At 46.6% G+C, this 6,046-nt stretch overlaps 1 pseudogene; it reads left to right on the top strand.

Annotated features, from left to right (window-relative positions):
- Nucleotides 1–3,918: 3,918 nt before the first annotated feature.
- Nucleotides 3,919–4,871, top strand: LOC101701655 (uncharacterized protein C16orf90 homolog pseudogene; annotated as a pseudogene).
- Nucleotides 4,872–6,046: the final 1,175 nt, after the last annotated feature.

The following is a 6,046-nucleotide window of genomic DNA, read 5'->3' as shown; positions in this document are numbered from 1 at the left end:
GAGCCCAAAGACAAACGTAAAGACATTCCATGGACAGAGATAACTTTTCTTCAAGACAGAAAGGAGGGGCAAATGTGAGAGGTATTTCTGCAAAACTGATATGGGGTTGAGGGCTATAAGGGAAGGCGAAATACATTATTAAACAGCTAGATGATTCCAACCCCACTTTGGAGGAGAAATTTCCATGTCAATTAGAAATGGGGGATAGGGCAGCATTTAATAAGTGTTTACTGCAACAAGATGAACACTGGCAGCAGTCATGGAACAGAGGGAAAAGGACCTTGCTTCAAAGGCTACACAGAGAGGGCAGGGGAGAGGGACACTAGAGCGTTGAGAGCCACCCTCAGCCTAAGAACTAATGAAGGATCAAAAAGGAAATCACGGAGAATTGTGTGAAAAAGGGAGAGGTCATCAGCTTAGAACACTTTATACTAACAAATAGGTGGAAGCAAAAGCAAAAACAAGGACAGGCCAGTGGCTTCAGCAATTAGGAGCCTGCGGTTTCTGATCCATTCCGATTTGTCAGCTGGCAGAGGGAGTGAGGTGCCAAGTACGGGTCACCTGAGTCATGAGAGGAGGCCTGAGAAAGGTGGGTGAGGAGCACAGGAACCTCACTTGACCAATATGAAAGCCCAGTTGCACAGGCCTTAGTCACTTAGCTCTTAATCCCATCAGTATTCAAAAGAGAAATTATCCGAAATCAGATAATTTACAGGCCCTGAACAGACTAGTTGAGCAGCAATAGTTTTCTAATGCCACCCTTTAACCTCACCACCTTGTCAATTGGGATTTTGCAGGCATCACTGGCCAATAAAGTAATCAGTCTCTAATTTGATGCTAGAATCTCAGGGATCATGTAGTGTAGTCAAGCTGTGGGGGTGACCCAGAGTGTGATGGTGGGGACCTGTGCAAAGCTTCAGGCATTTTCATCAACTGGCAAATCCTGTCCTTGGATTTAATTTGTCTCTTGGCCTGTGCCCTTCTTCAGCCTTTGCATTAGGAAAGGGCTGCCCAAGGGGAGTGGTGTTAACCCACAGGGAAAGCCAGCTTCACTTGGGGCCACCATGGGAGCTGAAGCCTGGCTGCTGCTCTCTTGCCAAGCTGTGTGTCTGGTCAGATGGGACATCTTTTTCTAAATTGCACAAAGGAGCACCAGCTAGTGGGGCCCCTGCCTACATTTCCGTTTAGAGAAAGGATGGGGTCCTTTGGCATGAGTCAAAAGCAGCTTTCTCCACAAAAGAAGCCAGGCTCTGTGACTGGGGCCTGTTGGTGGCCATTAGCCTGGCCCTTGACTCCAGCAGCCCTTGTGTTCATCTTGGCCTTCAGGAGCTCTCTTGGGAGAGTTTTCAGTGAGGTCTCCACTGGCACAGAGGCTTGGAGAGAAAATCGCAGCCCCCAGAGAAAGTACTGGATGAAACCAGGAAAGAGGCCCAGAGGACCTGCACAGTTTCAAGAACAAGGCTTATGAGTTGGATGCCTACTGCAAAATATTTTCAGCTGTGGAATGTGCACACATTATTGTAAACACAGTATTAGCAAGTCTGAGCTAAAAACATGCTTAAGTGAACCAGACCACAAGAGGTTAAGAATTTATGAAAACTCTTATTTTTAAATAGAACTACATTTAGTCAAGAACCTCTTGTGTGGGATGTCTTCAAATCAAATATTGTTGCCATTTGCTGGAGAGAATGGGCTTTATTTCCTTGATCCCAAAGAATGTCTGCTACAATGTATAATGAAACTAGAATAATTGAGCTACTTGTTCATTACAAAGATCTCTAGCTGAATACTCAAATTCTTCAGCAGCTGAGTGGGTTTGGAGTGAATTAACAACACTCTTTTTTTTTTTTTTTTTGGTACCAGGGATCAAACTCGGGTCCTTCTGCTTACGAGGCAGGCACCAGAACCACTGAGCTAAATCCCCGGCCCAACAACACTCTTTTTAAAAAAAAAATTATTTTGAGGTAGAACACATTTTACAATGGAAATTTTTGTGAAGCACTGCTAACTGCTTTTTACTCCAAGAAGGATCACACATTATTCTTTGTTGTCAAGAATATCAGCAATGACAGGGTGATTCAGGAGGACAAGTAAAATGTTGGCATTGCAGAGGATCTGCCATGACCCACCCTCCACCCAGTACTTTGTCCCTTTAGGATTCCCGTTGGCTCACCTTACCCTAATGAAAGGCCAATGTCCTAACAGTGAAAAATGACAAAATCAGAAACACATTCCAGTGATATCTGATGAAAGCATTCATATAGTTAGCAGGAAGACTTGGCTCCCAGCTCAGGCTCAGAACCCAACATTACGTCATCCCTAAACCACCATCCACTTCATTTTCTTATCTGTGGAAAGCACTTGCCTGGGGCGGAGGAGGATAGATGGTTGCTAAAGACTTTTCCAGCTCTACCATTTCTAGACTAAATTTAAGTTATTCTCTTATTGAGCAGTGGTCCAGAACATCCTCGCCCATGCCTATCACATTTATCATTTGCCTCTGAAACTCTGCATCCCTGCTTTCTCAGGAACTCTTAGTATTGGCAGCTATGGACTCAAAATTTGATCAACAACTAATGACCATTGTCCTGTTCCAGTAGCTGAGAAGGAGCTAGCAAGGCTGGGGGAAGTGAGAAGAGGAGCTGGGCAAAGAATCACCCTGGGGTAATGGGATCTCTGCTTTTCTGCACATTAGAAAACGAAGTCTTAGCTGACTGTTGATGTGAGCTTGCCTGCAAAGCTAGTGAGATGGGAAAGGAAGTGGCTGGGACAGGTGCCATTGCCAGCTGGTAGGTTTCCTGGAGTCAGCAAAGGCATTTTCTGGCTTCCTCAGTCCTCTGCCCCAGGGGGATTCAGAGAGTGGCAAGGGGCCTTCTGCCAAGGAAGACCCTTCCTTGTGAGGTCCTGTGTACTCCTGTTTACTGTTGATGGCTTCTTTGGTCTGAAGGGCAGCTGGGCTCCATGCCACTATCAGGCTTCCATCTGGTCCCTGGTTTACCTGATTTTCTATTGAACAAATAAAAACACTCTACTCCGCACCCCAAAAGACAATGCTATTCATTCTTAGGAACTGCTGCCCAGCTGACAGATGTTTTGCCCTTCCTGCTCTGCAGCCAGATGTGCTGCTCACCCCAAAGGTGAAAGGCTCTGTCACCCATTCTCATCCCCCAGTTGGCCAGTTACCACTCAGGATCATCCAAAAATTTTGACATTTGTCTTTCCTCCTCTGTTGCTGCCTCCACGGCTCTTAATGGCTCTTAAGATGGAGCTGTGGATCAAGCTGACCATAGCAAGCCAGTGACAGTGTGGCTCAGGCTCTGGAGAGAGGAGACATATTCAAGGGACACCGCACTTCCAGCTCCTGCTGAAGTGCTTCCTGCATCATGTTTTGCCTTTGCAGAGGTGCTGAAAGCCAGCAGTTTAACCCTAGCCAGCACCATCTCTGTAGCCCTGAAATGTGGTTATGCATGTTGTTCAGCTCCATAATACAGTCACCAAGCTTAACCCATGGAAAACCGGAGAAGGGCCCAGGGTGACAAAGGCAGGACTCCTCCTGGGTGGGTTTCGGAACTCTCACTGCAACTCTAGAACTGAAGTACAAAGTAATCAAAGTGACTTTTGCTCTTGTGCATTATGTGGTATGAAAACCTGGCAGAAATTCAGAGGTGTAAATGACAGAATGATTTTAATGCCCTTTAAGCAGCTGTTAAGCCAGATGTACCTGCACCCATGTCAACCTAGATACAGCACTGGATTTTAAGGAAACTGCAACATGGCTTGCAATTCAAGGACTCAATGTGAAAATAGGGGGAATCCTTCAAGCTTGAAGGCTATGAGTAACTTGGGGCAATAGATCATGTGTTTATTAACCAATTTAAGCTAAATTCCACTTTCTCCTAAATGATACCATACGTGACCATGAAGAGCTTTATGATGAAAGGTTTGATTTGGCTGCACTTACTGCTGGAGTTGGTCATGAGATAGGAGCATTCTTACCAACAGAGAAATGACTGATTTACATAGAGAAGACAAGTTTCCTTACTTGAAAGCACTGAAGACTGAAGAGGCATGAGGATCTTGCTCTGGCTCGGTTCTCAAACCTGTGCAGCACCCAATGTAAGGAAAAGGAAAGTTGGCTATTCCTCCCATGACTGCCAGACACCTAATGGCTCCCTTCTAATGACCCTTCTCCCTAAACTTGCTGGCCATGGGCTGGAGGAGACCACTTATTAAGACCATCCTGAGCCAGGCTCTTGGGCGGCTGCCTTGGCAACCGTGGCCGCAAACATGACCTCTTCCACCAGGGGCAACTGGGAGGAGACCTAGACTGGGCGCTCTGGAGAGCGAGGATCTGCCCCCAGCACGTGGATGCAGTGAGCTGGGCTGGAGGACACCCCAGCCACCCTGACACACCACCCAACATCTATGAGAGGGGCTGGGGAACCAGCAGGAGCAGTGCCCGGTGTCCAGGGAAGCAAACCCAAGAACTTCCGACTGCACCACCTCCAGAGCCTGGCTCTCTCTACCTGCCAGGCCACATCCAGCCTGCTGGCCAGGGTGAGAGCCACTTGCAGGGCTGGATCCTGGTCAGAGTCTGCCTGTCAGAGCCTGAGGACTCAGCCTGGCCCCTGGAGCTACCACAGGGGACTCTGGGTCCAGGTAACAGCCCCTGCTCAGCCTTTCTGGAAGCCAAACTGCCCAGGGACAGCCTGGGAAATACAGCTTCCCGCTCCAGTATAGACTCAACAAAGGGTGTCCTCTCCCAACCTGATTCTCATGAAGCCTTGGGGTTCTGACCCAAGAGGTCCTGTGGAACCCTGGAGGAAGTCATGTGTCCCTTGTGCAAGAGAACCTGCTCTGACCTAGAATAGCAAAAGCAATTCTGGGCAATAGAGACATGGCTGGCGGTATCACAACACCCAACTTGAAGCTATACTACAAAGTTACTGTGATAAAAACAGCATGGTACTGGCAAAGAAACAGACCCAAGGATCAGTGGAATAGATTAGAAGATGCAGAAACAACTCCAGACATACTCAGCCACCTCATCTTTGACAAAGGAGCCAAACACCCTCACTGGAGGAAAGATAGCCTCTTTAATAAATGGTGCTGGAAAAACTGGATTTCTTTTTTTTTAATCCTTTTATTGGTACATTTTAGGTGTACAATATAATGACATTCATCATTGGAAATTTGCACCTTTACATAATCTCTCTTGGTTCTTATTTTTCCCCCTTCCCCTGCCCTCCCTTCAACCCCTCCACCTCTCCCTATTTACAGAGTCTTTGTTTCCATTTTCTCATTTTCTCATATTAATTCCATTCCCCTCTTTCCTTTCCCCTGCCCCTCCCACTTCCCCTTCCCCTTTGCCCCTTTTCTTCCTATTTCACATTGTCTATTATACCTTTTAGTCCTTATTTACACTTTCAGTTTCTCACACTAGAGAAACTATTCGGTATTTACACGTGTGTCCTGTTTATTTCACTTAAGAGTATCACCCCAATGTGCATCCATTTGGCAATAAATGTCTAATTTCTCGTTAAAAAAAAAAAGATCATCCTGAGCCAGAAGATGAAGCAACATCTGACACAACCTACTAGGTCACCAAGGAGTAAATACAGGTGGCATTGCACTGAGCCAAGCTACAAGTGATTCTAGAGCACAACTGACAAGTTTGCTTCAACATATTGAGTCTTCAGGAGAATGGAAACTTAGGGGAAGACTGATGGAGCTATTCCCAAAGTGGCATTTGGTTGAGTTGCTGGAGAACGGAAAATATGGGCCATGTATTCATCTTTGTCACAGATGCTCACATTCGAACACTTTTTTTTTTTTGGTACTGGGCATCGAACTCGGTACCTTGCGCTTGCAAGGCAGGCGCTGGAACCACTGAGCTAAATCCTCAGCCCAGATGCTCACATTCTATATCTGCAGCCCTGGCTGTGCCCTTCCAAAGATATGGCTATGAGGACCTTTTCATGCGTTTCCCCCACACAGAGGGAGCAGCCTTGATGAGAAGGCCCTTCCAGAACTTAATTGCTGAAGA

This window comes from Heterocephalus glaber, unplaced genomic scaffold (assembly GCF_053883595.1).
Source record: "Heterocephalus glaber isolate CG9 unplaced genomic scaffold, H.glaber_assembly_v1.0 deba00000122, whole genome shotgun sequence".
Taxonomy (NCBI): domain Eukaryota; kingdom Metazoa; phylum Chordata; class Mammalia; order Rodentia; family Bathyergidae; genus Heterocephalus; species Heterocephalus glaber.
This window is presented reverse-complemented; position numbering and strand designations above follow the sequence as displayed.